Below are 21,421 nucleotides of genomic sequence, written 5' to 3'. Positions count from 1 at the left end.
ATCTCCTTTATTTCTCTCATCTCTCCTTGCAGGAGAGGATTTCCTATGTCATTTTATCTATATTCTTTGGTATACAACTGGAGTCAGCAAACTATCAAAGGTTACTTACATTTCTAAATAGTTGGGGGGAAAAAGAATACTTTGTGACACATGAAAATTATACAAAATTAAAATTCAGTGTCTGTAAGTTTTATTGGGATACAGCCATACTCATTTGTTTATACATTACCTATGACTGCTTTCTTGCTACAGTAGCAGAGATCATAGGTTGTGACAAACCTGTATGGCTCCCAAGTCCCAATTATTTACTATCTGGCCCTTTCCAAAAAGCCTGGCACACTGCCCCTGACTTGCTTTATGCTTTACCTATCACCTTAGTAATTTGAAAGTTGAGTGGGGGGGGCGGGGGGGGCGGCGCCTGTGGCTCAGTGAGTAGGGCGCCGGCCCCATATGCTGAGGGTGGCGGGTTCGGACCCAGCCCGGCCAAACTGCAACAGAAAAATAGCTGGGCGTTGTGGCGCGTGCCTGTAATCCCAGCTGCTTGGGAGGCTGAGGCAAGAGAATCACGTAAGCCCAAGAGTTAGAGGTTGCTGTGAGCCATGTGACGCCACGGCACTCTACCCGAGGGCGGTACAGTGAGACTCTGTCTCTACAAAAAAAAAAAAAAAAAGAAAGTTGAGTGGGGTAGGGAATATTAGATTTTCCAGAGAAGTAATATATATTTAATATGATAATATCCTTTTTTTAAATAAAAAATATTTTCAGGGGCGGCGCCTCTGGCTCAGTGAGTAGGGCGCAGACCCCATATGCCGAGGGTGGCGGGTTCAAACCCAGCCCCGGCCAAACTGCAACCAAAAAATAGCCGGGCGTTGTGGCGGGCGCCTGTAGTCCCAGCTACTTGGGAGGCTGAGGCAAGAGAATCGCTTAAGCCCAGGAGTTGGAGGTTGCTGTGAGCTGTGTGATGCCACAGCAGTCTACCAAGGGCCATAAAGTGAGACTCTGTCTCTACAAAAAAAAAAAAAAAAAAAAATTTTCATAGTAGTCTCCTTGTTAGCATACAGTAGAATCTCCATAGTTGACCACTTCACAATATTGACGACCTCCTTAAGGTGACCTAATTGCCATAGGCCAGATATGTACATTATCAGTTCCTTACCAGTCAGTTCCATACAGACAACCTCTGTATGTTGACCAGTTTGTTACAGCCCGTTGGGCAGTCAACTTACAGAGGTTCTACTATAATGATAAACATTCTATCTTGAAGACAAGAAGATTTCATTTAGGGTGGCACCTGTACTTCAGTGGACAGTACGCCAGCCACATACACTGAAGCTGGCGGGTTTGAACCCAGTCTGGGCCAGCTAAAACAATGACAACTGCAACAAATAAAATGGTGGGGCATTTTTGCAGGCCCTGTAGTCCCAGCTACTTGGGAGACTGAGGCAAAAGAATCGCTTAAGCCCAAGAGTTTGAGGTTGCTGTGAGATGTGATGCCATAGCACTCTACCCAGGGCAACATAATTAAGACTCATCTCAAAAAAAAAAAAAAAAAAAAAAAAAAAAAAATTTTTTTTTTCTTTTTTCATTTAAAAATAAGATTTGATTTGACCTTATAGTCACATAAACAGAGACACAAAAACATATCTTGGAGACTCAGGTCCCGTGTTCAACAGATCCTTCCCTACTGGCTAGCTTTCCTGGATTCAGCTGAAACTGAGGAAAATTTTCCACGTAGACCAGACAAAGGTAAAGTGATTCCACTTCCCTAGCACTGTGTTTTAAAAGACTAGGAGCACACAGTCCTTTTATCTAAACCTACATAAAATGAAACTAATGCAAACTTTTAAAAATTGGAAATTGTAGACAGAATTAGAGAACATATTCGAATCTATAAAAACTGTGAAAGTTCTATATGAAAGAACCAATTTTAATCTCAGAGAATAAATGAACCACTGAAAAAACTCTTTTGAACCCTTATACATCAAATGCTGCCAAAACTTTAAAGAGGAAAAATGAAGAAATAGTCCCTGCACTTCTTTGGTTGATGCCAAATTAATGACTTAGATAATACCAAGGTTCAATTTTGTGAAGAACTAAATGATTTTTATTTTTTACTATTTGTGACTTACCAATAAAGGAAATAGTAATTATGCAATTGTATACACTCAACATCTAAGGAAGAAGAAATGTGATTTTACAGGTCTTAAAAACCACCATTAAAATTAATGAAATCTTGACAGCTGAGTGAAAATTCTTCATGGCCAAATGGGTTAGAAGATTCTTCATGGCCAAACTGCGGCCCGTGGGCCACATGAAGTGGTGAATTGTATTTGTTCCCGTTTTGTTTTTTACTTCAAAATAAGATATGTGCAGTGTACATAGGAATTTGTTCATAGTTTTTTTTTTTAAACTATAGTCTGGCCCTCCAACGGTCTGAGGGACAGTGAATTGGCCCCCTGTTTAAAAAAGTTTGAGGATGCCTGGGTTAGAGACATTATTCCCTTATAATTTCCAGCCTCCATTACAACTAGCTTGGAGCCATGCATCTGGTTCTGGCCAAAGCTGATCTAAGAACAGATGTACCTTCATTATGATTTTTCCTGTCCATGTGGCTGAATGAGACAATCTCAGAAGAGCTCTGCCACAGAGCCACCTAACCAACACTGGCCATCGTAAACCTTTGCTATGTCAAGTTGTTAAAATTTCCAGGATTTGGTGCAACAAAAATGTTAACCACCCTAATGTAAAGCAGAGAAACTGAACCAGAGCAGGAGGGCATGGTTAGTGCAGATACTTAAGTTTTTCTACCAAAATACAGAAATTTTATGAAAATTAAAGCAAATACTGGGGCAGCGCCTGTGGCTCAGTCAGTGGGGCGCCGGCCCCATATACTGAGGGTGGCGGGTTCAAGCCCAGCCCTGGCCAAACTGCAACCAGGAAATGGCCGGGCGTTGTGGCGGGCGCCTGTAGTCCCAGCTGCTCGGGAGGCTGAGGCAAGAGAATCGCTTAAGCCCTGGAGTTGGAGGTTGCTGTGAGTTGTGTGAGGCCACAGCACTCTACAGAGGGCCATAAAGTGAGACTCTGTCTCTACAAAAAAAAAAAAGCAAATACTGAACTATTTTTAAAAATATACAATACACTGCCTAAGAAGGAGAAAACATAAGAAAAAAAGAATATACATTCTACCATTTATAGTTGAATCAATCAATGCCGCACCCATATCCATTCACAGCCACTGTGGAAGGCACTTTAGTTTCTATGGACAGTTCTCCAGACAATTTCTTAGCATCTGTGCCTCTCTCCCAGAGGGCTTTTCTCTAGCTGAACTAGCAGACTCAGCATGGCAGCAGGGTTAAGTCAGAAAGTCTGGGAGTTAACAGCCCCAGAAATGTCACCAGTAAAGGAAAAGAGATAGGGAGATAAATATTGTATCCTTTAATGGGATCATCTGAGGTATGTTCTACATGATCTATCAGAGTGGTCAGTGAGATGAAAGTCCAGTTGCCCACTGTGGTATACTACTTCTTAATGTGCCCTTTTTGGCTTTTGTCCCTTTCCTGTCTCTTTCCGACTTCCTCAACATCCTTTGCTAGGATCATCTTTTAAATGAACCAATTGAAACTAAACAAATCCTTGTCTCAGGGTTTTCTTTTGATGGAACCCAAACTAAAACACTACGTAGCATTAACTTTTGAAATTGTCTTTATAACCTATAAGACTACAACTTTCCCGTCAATATGGTGAATTATGTGAGAAGCAATGTTAAAAATTCATTAAGTCATTTTTCTGGCTCTTTGGACATCAAACTAAAGATCACAATTATTCTAGATTTAGAAACTAGGAGAAAAACTAATACTTTTAAGCTTTTAAAATTAATAGAGCTCAGCATATTTAGCAAATTTAAACACAAAGCTTTAAAGGAATCAAACTTCACAGAATCCAAACATCATGGTAGCACTATTATCTTTGCCTGCCCAATATACTCATTTTCCCTAGCCCCATCTTTTGGTAACAGACTCTGGTCCTTAAACGGGGTTGAGTACATGACAAGGCTTAGCTAATAATCATCCTTCTGAGTGCAATAATTGATTCTAGAATGGGCACATAACCAAACATAATTCTCCCTGGAATTTTTCTAGTTGGAGTTGATGTGGAAGAAGCCCTCTTACTTTGTGGTTCTTGCAGATGAAAATACAAAATACAAGTCTGGAAGTGTCTGTAGCCCTGTTCCTTATGTAGAACAGGGGCGCCAACCTTTTGGCTTCTCTGGGACACACTGAAGAAGAGCTGGCTTGGGCCACACATTAAATATACAAACACTAACAAAAGCTGATGAACCAAAAAAGAGTCCATATGTAATTTTCATGATATCCACACCACCACAAATAACAAAAAAAGTCCTCACATAATAATACTAATTATGCAGTGGTCCAGTCAGAGAGTCTTTTAAAATTGTCAAGCAGGTTCCAAGTTTATGATCACTGATACAGAAAATGTACAAATAAGTAATAAAACATCTTTGTTTTCTCTTGATATTTTTTATTATAAAAGAAAAGAGAGTAACATAAAACTAGTGGGATATTTGACATTTTAATTGATATAAGGATGTTTTTGTTTGTGTTTTGAGACTGAGCCTCACATTGTTGTCTTCAGTAGAGTGGCCATCACAGCTCACCGTAACCTCAAACTCTTGGGCTTAAGCAATTCTCTTGCCTCAGCTTCCCGAGTAGCTGGGACTACAGGCTCCCACCACAATGCCCAGCTTGACACTGGATTTGAGAAACTAATGCATCAATAGCTGGTTCGATGCAAGCTGCTGTAATTCTCAGTGAGCTCTCTAGGAGAGAAATTTTACCAATTTTTTCACATCACAATAGCCACTGATCCAATTAATGTATTTATTATCTGTGCTTCAACCAGAGACTGAAAAGGAGGAACTTATGATTTATATTATGCCTTATTTTGGTGTTCTTTCGAATTATCCAGCTTAGTTAAGTTATGTATTCAATGCACTGTGACAAGATTTTAAAAAGACAGCCTTGGCTGACTGTGGTGGCTCATGCCTGTATTCCTAGCACTTTGGGAGGCTGAGACAGGAGGAGGATCACTTGAAGCCTGGAGTTCAAGACCAGCCTTCATAACATAGCAAAAGACCCCATCTCTACAAAAAATGATAATAATTTTTTAAAAATTAGCTGGATGTGGTAACATGTGCCTTAGTCCTAGCTACACAGGAGGCTGAAGGCAAAAGGACTGCTTCATCTCAGGAATTTGAGGTTACAGTGAGCTACGATGATGCCACTACTCTAGTCTGCGCAACAGAGTGAGAACCTCAATATTAAATAGACGTGAGTTGAAATCCCACATTTAAAAATTCCCAGGCAGTGCCCGTAGCTTTGCGCGTAGGGCACTGGCCACATACACTGGAGCTGGTGGGTTCAAAACTGGCCCAGGTCAGCTAAAACAACAATGACAACTGCAACAAAAAAATAGCCAGGCATTGTGGCAGGCGCCTGTAGTCCCCGTTAGGTGGGAGGGTGAGGCAAGAGAATCACTTGAGCCCAAGTTTGAGGTTGCTGTGAGCTATCACACCATGGCACTCTACCCAGGGCGGCACTCTACCCAGGGCAAAAGCTTAAGACTCTGTCTCGGGGGGGAAGGGGAGCTGGTCGTGTGGCGAGTGCCTGTAGTCCGAGCTACTTGGGAGGCTGAGGCAAGAGAACTGCTTAAGCCCAAGAGTTTGAGGTGGTTGTGAGCTGTGACAACACAACACTCTACTGAAGGTGACGTAGTGAGACTCTGTCTCAAAAAAAAAAAAAAAAAAAAAATTCCCTAAAAGACTAAATTACTCAACTCACGGGGACCGAGTATTCTCATTTATGAAATGGAAATAAACACAGCCTACTCTAGAGGTATGTATCCAATGCATGAGGCACGTACTCAAGTATTACTTCCTTCTTTCTCTTTCTTTGCTGATATAGAAAAGTTGACACAAAATTCACTGTCCTATACAACATTTTAGAATACATTCTTTTAAATAAATCTTGTGTCAAAAGGATTACTATTACTAATTTCTCTTCAAAAAGAAAACGAATTTTTTAAAAAATACTTCCTAAATATTTAGATTCTAGACAAACTAAAGTTTACACATTTAGGGAAGTTCTGCACAGTGATGTGACAGGTGTTTCTTAATAAAATTTTTAAATGCTGTGATTTGATAGTGATTTTTATTTCTAACACTGCTCTACAACTATTCTCACTGTTGTCATTCTACAATCTCATCCACTCCTCTATGTGGTTCAGCCATGCTAGATGTTCACTTCACCACTTACCAGTTATCTTGTCACCAGCAAATATCTCGAAGGCCTCACAAGACTGAAACCTAGCAGAAATAAACACAGCCAGGATACCTCTTCAACTAGATAATCCAACTTAAAGTCACATAGGTTAGTTTAGACCCTAAGCTATCTAATAGACCAAATAGTTAATGTTTTGCCTTGAGACTTATCTAAAACACATCACTTCATGAAAATAGAGCACACAAAAAAGCTTTTGTTTTTTTGAAGCTACCTAAAAAAGAAAATGTACTAAAATAGCCGAAAGAAAGGCCATTTTTAATGACATTTGTACTCTTATTTTTAAACCTTTTTAAACATTTAACCTTATTTTAAATCACTGCTATAACAAATAGATTTTTTTGGTAAGCCCTTTTATTATAGTAATAAAACATACTATTTCAAAATGGCCAAAATCCAGAAGTGAATAGAGTAGAAAGTGAAAGCTATCTGTGATGCACTCCCCCAGCATACCCACCAGTGGAAACTAAGCTAGAGTCTTGCTGGACTTTTTTTTTTTTTTTTTTTTTTGTAGAGACAGAGTTTCACTTTATTGCCCTCGGTAGAGTGCCGTGGCATCACACAGCTCACAGCAACCTCCAACTCCTGGGCTTAGGCGATTCTCCTGCCTCAGCCTCCCGAGTAGCTGGGACTACAGGCGCCCGCCACAACGCCCGGCTTTTTTTTTATTTTTATTTTTTTATTGCAGTTCGGCCGGGGCTGGGTTTGAACCCGCCACCCTCGGTATATGGGGCCGGCGCCCTGCTCACTGAGCCACAGGCGCCGCCCTGGACTTTTTTCAAAATACAGACATATGCAGATACACATTCAGATACAATTAAAAACCAAACAAAACAAAATAGATGTCCTAGGTTGAGCTTCTGACTCTTCAAGCTTTTTGTACCTCCCATCTTCACCTGGAGAAATGAGTGTGCACATGTATGCACATTTGTGAATGTGATATACCAATAATATTTTTTACCATTTTTCCAATGCAAACTCTGAGAAATTAACTTGTTTCAATTTGATTTAATGTAAAGTTCACAATAAAGACCAAATCCGCTTTTCACTATATTTTCTCAACAGAGCCCCTGTCATCAAGAATTTCCTATGCAACAATTACTACCTACCATGCCTGATATAATCAGAAAAAAATTACAGAAAAAATATTTTATTCTTCTATTAATTTTTAGTCAATAATAAATGCTGCCGTAATAATTTTTACAACTATCTGTTCTGTAATATGTACACCATAACAGTCACTATGGACTGGATAAAGGGTTGGGTGCGGTGGTTCAAGCCTTAATCCCAGCACTTGGGAGGTCAGTCAGGTGGATTGCCTGAACACATGAGTTTAAGACCAGCCTGAGCAAGAGAGAGACCCCGTCTTTAAAAAATAGCCAGGCGTTGTGGCAGGCACTTATAATCCAGCTACTTTTGGAGGCTGAGGCAAGATGGGTGCTTAAACCCAAGAGTTTGAGGTTGGGTTTAAGCTAAGAGCTTAAGATGCCATGGCACTCTACCAAGGGTGACCAAGTGAGACTCTGTCTCAAAAAAAGAAAAAAAAGTCACTATGAAAGGGTAAGACTGACAGTTTGTATTCATTTCTTAACTGACTTATGGTAGGCAGAATTTTAAAATGGTCCCCCAAGATTTCCTGCCCTAATTTCCAGAACTGTGAATATGATGAGAAAGATTTTGTAGATGGAATTAAGGTTACTAATCTATTAATGGTAAGTTAATCAAACAGGAGATTATCCAGGGGGGCCCAATCTAATCATAGGTACCTTTTAAAAGTAGAGTGTTCTCTGGCTGGGCACAAAAGAGAAAATCATTGGGATTTTATTTACATATATGTGTGTGTGTATGTATGTATGTATGTATTTTGGAGATAAAATCTTACTATGTCACCCTCAGTAGCGTGCCATGGCGTCACAGCTCACAGCAACCTCAAACTCTTGGGCTTAAGTGATTCTCTTGTCTCAGCCTACCCAAGTAGTTGAGACTACAGGCGCCCACACAACGCCCAGCTATTTTTTTGTTGCAGCTGTCATTGTTGTTTAGCAGGCCTGGGCCAGGTTTGAACCCTCCAGCTTCGGTGCATGGGGTGGCTCCATAACCACTGTACTACAGGCGCCGAGCCTATACGAATTTTATGGAAGAGAGAGATATTCTATTGCTGGCTTTGAAGACCCAGGAAGTCTTGTGGAAAAGACCTCAGAACCAAGCGACCCCTAAGAAAAGAGCCTGCAAGAACAAAAGCATCTTAGTCTATGACCTCAAGGAACTGACTAGATTCTGCCAAAGACACGAATGAGTTTGGGAGCCTGTTCTTCCATGAAAGTCTCTAGATAAGAACCTAACCCAGGGGCGGCGCCTGTGGCTCAAAGGAGTAGGGCACCGGCTCCATATGCCGGAGGTGGCGGGTTCAAAACCAGCCCCGGCCAAAAACTGCAAAAAAAAAAAAAAAAAAAAAAAAAGAACCTAACCCAATTAACATTTTTATTTTGGCCTGTGAGACCCTGAACAGAGAACACAGTGGAGTTTCCTCCCTGCCCCCACTTTTGACCTACAGAACTTTGAACTAATAAGTAAATAAGTGCTAAGCTACTAAATTTGCAGCAATCTATTACTTATCTATAGAGATTAATACACTGATCCATAGAGAAACCCATAAGCAATTCCCACAGACTGATGTGAGGTCAAGACTACAATGGTAAGGCAAATGAGGCACTTGTCCTGAGCACAAAATAACTTACTACATAAATCACGATGAACAAACCATCAAAATTTTAAAAAGACCATATTCAATCATGCACTTACATGACTTAACTTTGACCCTGTTGTCTCCAATCTTTAAAATTTTGATAATTAGTTCATCATGAACATTCAAAAATTAATTTTTATCTAAAAAACATATACATATTTTTTTGAGACAGAGTCTCACTTTGTCATCCTCACTAGAGTGCCCCTGGCCTCACAACTCACAGCAACCTCAAACTCCTGGGGTCAAGCAATTCTCTTACCTCAGCTTCCCAAGCAGCAAGGACTAAAGGGCCCGCCACAACGCCCAGCTATTTTTAGAGATGGGGGTCTCATTCTTGCTCAAGCTGGTCTCGAACCTCTGACCTCACCCTCCCAGAGTGCTGAGATTATAGGTATGAACCACCATGCCAGGCCTAAAAATATTTCATTCATGCCAGCTGCAGTGGACTCACACCCGTAATCCCAGCACTCTGGGAGGCCAAGGCAGGTGAGATTGCCTGAGCTCAGGAGTTCGAGACCAGTGTGAGCAAGAGTGAGACCTCATCTCTAAAAAATGGCCAGGCATTGTGGCAGGTGCTGTAAATCCCAGCTACTCAGGAGGGTGAGGCAAGAGAATTGCTTAAACCCAAGAGTTTGAGGTTGCTGTGAACTGTGATGCCATAGCACACTACCAAGGACAACAATGTGAGACTTAGTCTCAAAAAAAAAAAAAGAAAGAAACTTTTATTTATCATGCCTGTAATCCCAGCACTTTGGGAGGCTGAGGCAGGAGGGTGGCTTGAGGCCAGGAGTTCAAGACCAGCCTGAGAATGGTGGTGCCTATAGATCAATGGGTAGGGTGCTGACCACTTACACCCAGGCTGGCAAGTTTGAACCCTGTCTGGGCCAGCTAAACAACAATGACAACTTTAACAAAAAAATAGCCAGGCATTGTGGCGGGTGCCTACAGTCCCAGCTACTTGGGAGGCTGAAGCAAGAGCATCGCTTAAGCCCAAGAGTTTAAGGTTGCTGTGAGCTGTAACACTACAGCACTCTACAGAGGGCCACGTAGTGAGACTCGTCTCAAAAAATTTAAATAAGAAAAAAATGGAAAAACTCATATGTAGATTTTAAAAAAAAGACCAGCCTGAGCAAGAGGAAGTCCCTGTCCCTACAAAAAATAAAATGGTTCCCTCAAACTGATGTGAGGTCAAGACTACAATGGTGGCACATGTGGTGGCACAAACCTGTCCTCCCAGTTACATAGGAGGCTGAGGGAGGAGGATCAATCACTTAAGCCCTGGAGTTTGAAGTCACAAACAGTTATCATGATAGCTCTGCACTCCAGCCCAGGTGGAAGAGACCCTGTCTCCAAAAAAAATAAATAAATAAAAAGAAGAGATAATATTAATCCTACACAATTACACATCGTCTTCTAGCAAACAGAGGAGGAAGAGAACACTTCTTAGCCCATTTTACGAAGTGAACATTAATATGATACATAAACTAGACAAAGCCATTACAAAACAGAGCATTACCAATATACCAACGAATATAGATGTAAAAATCCTCATCAAAATTACAGCACAAGGCCACTTTGGAATACTGTAGGTCCTTCTAAACATACACTTACCATATGATCCAGCAATCCCACTCTTAGGTATTTAACAAGAAAAACTAAAACACTGTTCACAAAAAGACCTATACACAAATGTTTACAGCAGTTTTATTACTTATTACCAAAAACTGCAAACTCTCAAATATACTTCAACTGGTCAAGGATAATGTGTGGTATATCCATATAATAGAATACTAATACCACTAAAAAATAAGAAGGAATAGACTACTGCTACATGCAATAATATGAATAAATCTCAAGTGCATTATGCTAAGTGAATAAACTAATTTTGTACTAGTCACTTAATTACTTGGAAACTCCACTGTCTACTTGAGAATAGTGGAAAAAGCTAAATTAAGAATCATGACTAATTTAACTTCATAGGCACTCTGAAAGGGTCTTTGGTCAAAGAACCATATTTTCTTAACAGACATTTATATCAAAATTAATTTAGATATAAATATAAATATATATTTTTTATAAAAATTAATTTTGCCAAAAAATCGTATTTTCTTTTTTTTTTTTTTTTTTTTTTTTTTTTGTAGAGACAGGGTCTCACTTTTATGGCCCTCGGTAGAGTGCCGTGGCCTCACACAGCTCACAGCAACCTCCAACTCATGGGCTTAAGCGATTCTCCTGCCTCAGCCTCCCGAGTAGCTGGGACTACAGGCGCCCGCCACAACGTCCGGCTATTTTTTGGTTGCAGTTTGGCCGGGGCCGGGTTTGAACCCGTCACCCTCGGCATATGGGGCCGGCGCCTCACCGACTGAGCCACAGGCGCCGCCCAAAAAAAATCGTATTTTCTTAATAGACCTGGGACTATACCCCAATAGAATGGGGTATAAGGCCAAGTGAGTAGTTCACTTCACTGGTTCTCAAGGTCTGAACATAAGAGGAAACCAGAATTTACATTTCTAACAAATACTCGGATGACAAAGTCTTTGCTACTAGAATAGCAGACTTTCCTGTTTTAACAACAGCTTAAGAACAGTCAAATGGCTGGGTATGGTGGCCCACGCCTGTAATTAGCACTCTGGGAGGCCAAAGTGGGTGGTTTGCTTGAGCTCAGAAGTTCAACGCCAGCCTGAGCAAAAGCAAGACCTGTCTCTACTAAAAATAGAAAAACTACCCAGGCATTGTGGCAGGCCCTGTCTCAGCTACTTGGGAGGCTAAAGCAAGAGGATCACCTGAACCCAGAGATTCAGGCTGTAGTGAGCTATGGCACTCTACTCAGGATGAAAAGAGTGAGACTTGTCAAAAGAACCATACAACAAGAAGATATCTCAATTTTAAACATTTTGCACCTAATTTAAATGCTCCCAGATTTATGGAATAGACCTTGATGGGTTTGAGCAATATGATATCCCATAACACCTTAACAATCGGTGACTTCAACACCCCTCTCACAGAACTGGACAGATCCTCTAAACAGAAACTAAGTAAGGATACAAAGGACTTAATGTGACCCTAGAACAAATCGGATTAACAAACACATACAGAACACACCATCCCAAAGCAAAAGAATATACTTTTTTCTCGTCAACTCCTGGCACACACTCTAAAATAGATCACACCCTATTGGCACATACTCCAAATAGGTCACACCCTAGAATACCAATCAAACCTCAGCAAAAGTAAAGGAACAAAATTATACCATGTCTCTTCTCAGACCACAAGGCTATAAAAGTGAAGCTCAACTCCAACAAAAATGTTCACCCCCACACAAAGTCTTGGAAACTGAATAACTCAGGCTGAAGATAGTTGGAATCAGGAAGATATGAAAGAGGAATTTGTTGGGCGGTGCCTGTGGCTCAGTGGGTAGGATGTCAGCCCCATATACTGAGGGTAGCAGGTTCAAACCCGGCCCCAGCCAAACTGCAACAAAAAATAGCCGGGTGTCGTGGCAGGTGCCTATTGTCCCAGCTACTCGGGAGGCTAAGGCAAGAGAATCATCTAAGCCCAGGAGTCGGAGGTTGCTGTGAGCTGTGACGCCAGGGTACTGTACCCACTCTACCCAGGGTGACAGTGATACTCTGTCTAAAAAATAAAAAGATGAATTTGTTAATTTCCTCAAACATAACAATAATGAAGACACAAGTTACCAAAACCTCTTAGAATAGAGCAAAAGCAATCCAGAGAGAAAAATTTATTGCACTAGATGCTTATCTTTAAAAAGCAGAAAGTAAGCGCATCAACACACTCACAAACCATTTTATAAAACTGGAAAAAAAGAACACTCGAACCCTAAACTCAGCAGAAGAAAAGAAATAGCCAAAATTAAACCAGAGATTAATGAAACTGAAAACAAAAAAATCATTCAGAAAATTAATGAAGGGATGGCGTGTGTGGCTCAAAGGAGTAAGGCGCTGGCCCCATATGCCGGAGGTGGCCGGTTCAAACCCAGCCCCGGCCAAAAAAAAAAAAAGAGAGAAAATTAATGAAGCAAAAAGTTGGTTTTTTTTTTTTTTTTGTAGAGACAGAGTCTCACTTTATGGCCCTCGGTAGAGTGCCATGGCCTCACACAGCTCATAGCAACCTCCAACTCCTGGGCTTAAGCGATTCTCCTGCCTCAGCCTCCCGAGCAGCTGGGACTACAGGCGCCCGCCACAATGCCCGGCTATTTTTTGGTTGCAGTTTGGCCAGGGCTGGGTTTGAACCCGCCACCCTCGGTATATGGGGCTGGCGCCTTTCGACGGAGCCACAGGCGCCGCCCAGTTGGGTTTTTTTTTTAAAGTAAATAAAATAGATAAACCTTTGGCCAGATTAACCAGAAATAGAAAAGTAAAATATCTAGTAACCTCAATCAGAAATGATAAAGGGGAAATAACAGATGCTACAGAGATACAAGAGATTATCTCTGAATACTACAAGAAACTCTGACCAGAAATTCCAGAACGTGAAGGAAATAGATCAATATTTGGAATCATACCCTCTCCCTAGACTTAACCAGGAAGAAATAGATCTCCTGAATAGACCAATTTCAAGCACTGAGATCAAAGAAATCACCCAACAAAAACATGCCATCCAGATGGCTTTACAGCAGAATTCTATCAAAGCTTCAAAGAGCTTATTCCCGTACTGCAGAAATTATTCCAAAAAATTAAGGAGGAAGGAATCTTTCCCAACACGTTCTATGAAGCAAACATTACCCTGATACCAAAACCAGGAAAAGACCCAACTTAAAAGGAGAACTTCAGACCAATCTCACTAATGAATATAGATGCAAAAATTCTCAACAAAATCCTAGCCAATACATTACAGATTATCATCAAAAAAAATCATACATCATGATCAAGTAGGTTTCATCCCTTGATCAAGCTTATCGTCAAAAAAAAAAATCATACATCATGATCAAGTAGGATGCAAGGCTGGTTTAACATATGCAAGCCCATAAACGGAATTCACCATATTTACAGAAGCAAAAACAAAGACCATATGATCCTCTCAATAGATGCAGAAAAAGCATTTGATATTATCCAGCATCCTTTTCTAATTAGGCATTGGCGTTACATTTCTTAAACTGATCGAAGCCATCTATGACAACCCCAAAGCTCATATTTTACTGAATGGAGTAAAACTGAAAGTTTTTCCTCTTAGAACTGGAACCAGACAAGGTTGTCCTCTGTCACCACTACTACTCAACATAGTGCTGGAACTTACAGTCAACACAATCAGCAAGAAAAAGAAAAAAGGGCATCCAAATGGAGACAGAGGAGGTCAAACTCTCCCTCTTTGCTGAGGGTAAGATCTATACTTAGAGAACGCCAAAGACTCAACCACAAGACTCCTGGAAGTGATCAAAAAATACAGTAATGTCTCAGGATAAATCAATGTCCACAAGTCAGTGTCCCTTGTATACACCAATAACAGCCAAGATGAGAAACGAATTAAGGACACAATCCTCTTCACAGTAGCTTCAAACAAAATGAAGTATCTAGGAATATACCTAACAAAAGAAGTGAAGGACCTCTATAAATAAAATTACAAAACACTAAGAAAAGAAATAGCAGAAGATATAAACAATCGGAAGAACATACCATGCTCATGGCTGGGAAGATTCAACATTGTGAAAATGTCTATACTTCCCAAAGCAATCTACAGATTCAATGCCATCCCTATTAAAATACCAACATCATACTTTTAAGACTTGGAAAAAATAATTCTTCGTTTTGTATGGAACCAGAGAAAATTTCACATAGCTAAGGCAATTTTTAGTAATAAACACAAAGCCAGGGGTATCAGCCTACCAGACTTTAGGTTGTACTACAAGGCTATAGTGATCAAAACAACATGGTTTTGGCACAAAAACATAGACACAGACATCTGGAACCAAATAGAAAACCAAGAGATCAAACTAGTATCTTATAGCCACCTAATCTTTGATAAACCAAACAGAACATACACTGGGGGCAAGAATCCCTATTCAGGCGGTGCCTGTGGCTCAGTGAGTAGGGCGCCGGCCCCATATGCCGAGGGTGGCGGGTTCAAACCCAGCCCCGGCCAAACTGCAACAACAAAAAAAAATAGCCGGACGTTGTGGAGGGCACCTGTAGTCCCAGCTGCTTGGGAGGCTGAGGCAAGAGAATCGCGTAAGCCCAAGAGTTAGAGGTTGCTGTGAGCCGTGCGACGCCACAGCACTCTATCCACGGCACTCTACCAAGGGCGGTACAGTGAGACTCTGTCTCTACAAAAAAAAAAAAAAAAAAAAAAGAATCCCTATTCAATAAATGGTGCTGGGAGAACTGGATATCCACATGCAAAAGACTGAAACTGGACCCACACCTTTCCCCACTCACAAAAATTGATTCAAGATGGATGAAAGACCTAAATTTAAGGCATGAAACAATAAAAATCCTCAAGGAAAGCATGGGAAAAACACTTCAAGATATCAGCCTGGGGAAACTTTATGAAGATGACTTCCATGGCAATCGCAACAACAAAAATAAACAAATGGGACCTAATTAAAAGCAAACAGACAACCTACACAATGGGAAAGGATATTTGTATATTTGGGGGTTTTGTTTTTGGGGGGATACTTTTTGAGACAGAGTCTCACTATGTCACCCTTGGTAGAGTGCTGTAATGTCACAGCTCACAGCAACCTCAAACTCTTGGGCTTAAGAGATTCTCTTGCCTCAGCCTCATAAGTAGATGGGACTACAGGCACCCACCACAACGCCTGGCTATTTTTTTGTTGCAGTTGCCATTGTTGTTCAGCTGTTCCGGCTGAGTTCGAACCCTCCACCCTCGGTGTATGTGGCTGGCGCCCTCACCACTGTGCTACAGGCCCCGAACTGGTATTTGCATACTTTGAATAGGACAAAAGCTTGATAACTAGGTTCTACAGAGAACTCAAATTAATCAACATCAAAAGAGCCAACAATCCCTTAGATCACTAGGCAAGAGAGATGAATAGGACCTTCTCTAAAGAAGACAGACCAGTGGCTAAAACAAACATGAAAAACTGCTCATCGTCCCTAATTACTAGAGAAATGCTAATCAAAACCACACTGAAATATCTATCACCTAACCCCAGTGAGAATAGCCCACATCACAAAATCTCACAACTGCATGGATGTGGAGAGAAGACAACACTTACAACTGCAGCTGGGACTGCAAACTAATACAACCTTTTTGGAAGTAAGTATGGAGAAACCTCAAAGAACTCAAGCTAGACCTCCGATTTGATCCTTCAATCCCATTACCGGGCATCTACCCAGAAGAAAAAAAAAATCCTTTTACCATAAGGACACTTGCACTAGACTGTTTACCACAGCTCAATTTACAATTGCCAAAATGTGGAAACAGCCTAAATGCCCTCCTACCCAGGAATGGATTAACAAGCTGTGGTACATGTATACCATAGAATACTATTCAACCATTAAAAAAGATGGAGACTTTACATCCTTTGTATTAACCAGGATGGAAACGGAACACATTATTCTTAGTAAAACATCACAAGAATGGAGAAGCAAGAATCCTATATACTCAATTCTGATAAGAGGACTATTAATGATTTAGTATATGGTGGGAGGTGGGGGAAAGGAAGAGAACAGAAAGGTTTAAGGAGGGAGGGGGGTGGGGAGTCACGGCATGTGACACACCTTTTGGGGGCAGGACACAGTTATAAGAGGGTCTTTACCTAACAAACGGAATCAATGTAACCTGTTTCTTTGTACCCATGATGAATCCCAAACAATAAAAAAATAAATAAATAAAAATAAAGAGGAATTAATTTGATCACTTTAAAAAAAAATTAAAATTAAAAAGAAAAGTGCCTGGCTGGGCACAGTGGCTCACACCTGTAATTCTAGCACTCTAGGTGTCTGAGGCTGGTGGATTGCTCAAGCTCACAGGTCTGAGACCAGCCTCAGCCAGAGCAAGACTGTCTCTAAAAATAGCCAGGCATTGTGGCTATAATCCAAGCTACTTGGAGGCTGAGGCAAGAAAATAGCTTAAGCCCAAGAATTTCAGATTGCTGTGAGCTGTGATGCCACAGCACTCTACCAACGGTGACAAAGTGAGACTCTGCTTCAAAAACAAATAAAAAATAAAAGTGTCAAATGTGCCCCAAATTTTTCCAAAAGTGTGCCAAAGATTTTCAAACCCTCCCTGTTCAAAATAATGTTTACCAACTCTCCCTGCTAAATAAAGGACCCCAAATTAAACATTTTAGCATATGCAATGCCTAAAAAAAAAAAAAAAATCAAGTAAGTACAGCTCCTCTTCTTTTCCCAAATTGAAGTTATTTGAAATCATTAATAAATTCAAGCTGAACAATCAATCTCCAAAAGCACAATTACAAACTTTAAGAATGGATAACTGGAAGGGAATACACTAAAATACCTAGTCTTTTCCTTTATCTTACAAATTTTCCAAGTTATAATTACTTTTCTTATTTTAGTTTTTCTTTTTAGTTTGCTGGTTGTATATAGAGGAAATGTTAAAAAACTTTAGTGCAGGCTAGGTACCCATAGCTCAGTGGTTAGGGCACCGGCCACATACACTGGGACTGGCAGGTTAGAACCTGGCCTGGGCCTGCTAAGTAACAATGACAACTACAACATAAAAAATAGCCGAGTGTTGTGGTGGGCACCTGTAGACCCAGCTAACTTGGTAGGCTGAGGCAATAGAAATCACTTAAGCCCAAGAGTTTGAGGCTGCTGTGAGCTGTGATGCCATGGGCAACACAATGAGACTCTGTCTCAGGAAAAAACATTAGTACATTATGTTCTAGAAATCCATGGCCTACTATGTACGCATACAGAAAATACAATAAATAGCATTTATGAAACCAGTTAATAATGACAACCCTGGGCGGCGCCTGTGGCTCAGTCGGTAAGGCGCTGGTCCCATATACTGAGGGTGGTGGGTTCAAACCCGGCCCCGACCAAAATGCAACCAAAAAATAGCCGGGTGTTGTGGCGGGTGCCTGTAGTCCCAGCTACTCGGGAGGCTGAGGCAAGAGAATCGCTTAAGCCCAGGAGTTGGAGGTTGCTGTGAGCTGTGTGAGGCCACGGCACTCTACCAAGGGCCATAAAGTGAGACACTGTCTCTACAAAAAAAAAAAAGAAAAAGAAAATAATGACAACCTTAGGCAAGGCACAGTGGCCTGTAATCCTAGTACTCTAGGAGGCTGAGACACGTAGACTGCTTGAACCCAGGAGCTCAAAACCAGCCTAAACCAGAACAAGACCCCGTGTCTCTAAAAATAGCCAAGCATTGTGGCAGACACCTGTAGTTCCAGCTACGTGGGAGACTGAGGCAAAAGGATAACTTCAGCCCAAGAGTTTGATTTTACTGTGAGCTATGACACCACAGCACTCTACTGAGGGTGACAAAGTGAGACTCCGTCTCAAAAAAAATGACAACATAATTAACCCACTCAAGAAGGTTCAAAATTTCAGCCACCACTATGCTCTCTCATCCCTCATATTTAAACATTTAACAAGTCCTATCAACTCTCTGCTTCCTGAACAAGACATTTTCCATTCACACTACATACAACTACCTATTTTCACACAAATCAAGAGGGCTGAAAAATAGTGGAACTGAGAATAAATATTATATAAAAGACATTTTTCCTGTTTTTAATTGCCTTAAAAGATAATCATCTAAAGTAAAAACAGATAAAATATTTGAAAAATAACAAAATATTTGACAATTACAGTACAAAAGATGTGAAAGAGGAGATGGAACTATGTTAGTATCTACTATCTAACGTGAAGTATTAGAGAATACAGAGAACGTTTCCATCACTTGCAAAATTATATTGGACAGCAGTGCTCCAGTACAACCACTAAAATCACAGTAAAAACAGGCATATCTAATGACTAATAGTGAAGATAAAAAAAAAAAAAAAAAACATAATTGGGCAGCGCCTGTGGCTCAGTGAGCAGGGCGCCGGCCCCATATGCCAAGGGTGGCAGGTTCAAACCCAGCCCCCACCAAACTGCAACAAAAAAAAAAAAAAAAAATAGCCGGGCGTTGTGGCGGGCGCCTGTAGTCCCAGCTACTCGGGAGGCTGAGGCAGGAGAATCGCCTAAGCCCAGGAGTTGGAGGTTGCGTGAGCTGTGTGATGCCATGGCATTCTACCGAGGGCAATAAAGTGAAACTCTGTCTCTACAAAAAATAAAAATAAAAAAAAATAATCCAAAGGAAGACAGAAAAAATAAACTAATGAAATTCAGGTATGAGCTAGTATCAATTCTAAAATATATCTGACAATAGAAAAACACATATTTTTTTTTTTTGACCAAAAAATTTTATTTCTAAGAATTTATCCTACAAACTCATATACAAGTGCACAAAGAAGTGCAGGCCAGGCCAGGCATGGTAGCTCACTCCTATAACCCTAGCACTCCGAGGCTGAGGTAGGAGGATCCCTTGAGCTCGGGAGTTCAAGACCAACCTGAGCAAGAGTGAGACCCCCCCCCAATCTCTACTAAAAATAAAAAAATTAGCTGGGTGTTGCGGTAGGCGCCTGTACTCCCAGCTACTCTAGAGGCTGAGACAGCAGGATCACTTGAACCCAAGAATTTGAGGTTGCTCTGAGCTAGGCTGACATTAGGGCACTCTATCCTGAGCAACAGAAAGAGAAGACCTCAAAAAAAAAAAAAAAAAGAAGAAAGAAAAAGAGGCTCAGCGCCTGTAGCTCAAGCAGCTAGGGCGCCAGCCACATACACGGGAGCTGGCAGATTTCAATCCAGCCCAGGCCAAAAAATAGCTGGGCATTGTGGCAGGCGCCTATAGTCCCAGCTACTTGGGAGGCTGAGGCAAGAGAATCACTTGGGCCCAGGAGTTTGAGGTTGCTGTGAGCTGTGACACCACAGCACTCCTCCCAGGGTGACAGTGAGACTCTGTCTCAAAAAAAAAAAAAAGAAAGAAAAGAAAAAAAGAAGAAGTATATACAAGAATATTCAACATAGCATCATTTAATAAAGAAAGTGGCTCAGTGGCTAGGGCGCCGGCCCCATATACCCAGGGTGGTGGGTTTGAACCCAGCCCCATCCAGCTAAAACAGCAATGACAACTGCAACCAGAAAATAGCCAAGCATTCTGGCAGGTGCCTGCAGTACCGGTTACTTGGGAGACAGAGGCAAGAGAATCATTTAAAAAACAAAAAAAGAAAGAAAAACTGTAAATGATCTAATGTTCACAAATGCAAGCCTGATGAAATAATAATAATATGTGGTCCGTAATAAACCTATATACACAATGACATATGCAAATATTTGTATGTATATACAATAACTCTGGGTTTATACAAGAAATGGTCTTTTTTTTTCCAAAAGGATCTTTACTGGAAAAGGCAGTAAATCTAGACAACTACAACTATAAAATGAGCCAAAGAAATGGTTTCTGTGAAAAGAATGAACTGAGAGTCAAACAGCAGGAAGACTGTTTACTGTATTCTCTTTACCATTTATTTTTATCACCTGCAAAGAAAGAAAGGGGAGAGAGAACAGAGAAAAGGGATCAAGGGAGGATGACATTCTGGTAAGTAGACTAAATCACACAATTAGAGAGTGAGTTCCCTGAAGACAAGGACTCCAAAATATTTCATGTTATTTCCAAAAGAAGTTTACGATAGCTCAATAAAGAAAATTAAACCAATTAAAAATGTCATGTAGCCAGGCACAGTGGCTCACACCTATAATCCTAGCACTTTGACAAGCTTCAAGGAGGGATGAGTGGATCACTTGAGCTCAGGAATTTGACACCAGCCTGAGCAAGAGCAAGACCAAAAATTGAAAAATAAGCTGGGTATGGTGGCGGGTGCTTATGGTCTCAGCTACTCAGGAGGCTGGGGTGGGTGGATCACTTGAGCCCACAAGTTTGAGGCTGCAATGTGCTATGATAATGCCATTGCACTCCAGCCTGAGCAACACATCAAGACTTCATCTCTTAAAAAAATACAGCTAAGGACGGTGCCTGTGGCTCAAGGAGTAGGGCTCCGGTCCCATATGCCGGAGGTGGCGGATTCAAACCCAGCCCCGGCCAAAAACTACAAAAAAAAAAAAAAAAAAAATACAGCTAAAAACAACATCTTAGCTAAGTCTTTTTTGGAGAAAACAGCTAAGTTCAACTTAACCTTTTTGAAATTAATCTCTTTTCATAGATCTTTAAAAACTCTTAATGCAATCACAGTACATTTTGATTTATTAATTAGTATAAGACAAAATGGGATTTTTTTCTAGATTTAATTTAAATGAAATTAGGA

The 21,421-nt window shown here is 40.8% G+C and overlaps 1 protein-coding gene across 4 annotated transcripts in view; it reads right to left on the bottom strand.

The window, feature by feature from the left end:
• The window catches only part of FAM117B (family with sequence similarity 117 member B), a 171,931-nt gene that overhangs the window by 134,297 nt on the left and 16,213 nt on the right, over positions 1 to 21,421 (bottom strand). The gene's annotated exons all lie outside the window — the stretch shown is intronic.

The sequence above is a fragment of the Nycticebus coucang genome, chromosome 7, assembly GCF_027406575.1.
Source record: "Nycticebus coucang isolate mNycCou1 chromosome 7, mNycCou1.pri, whole genome shotgun sequence".
Taxonomy (NCBI): Eukaryota; Metazoa; Chordata; class Mammalia; order Primates; family Lorisidae; genus Nycticebus; species Nycticebus coucang.
Note: the sequence above shows the minus strand (reverse complement) of the source record. Positions and strands in the feature narration are given on the sequence as shown.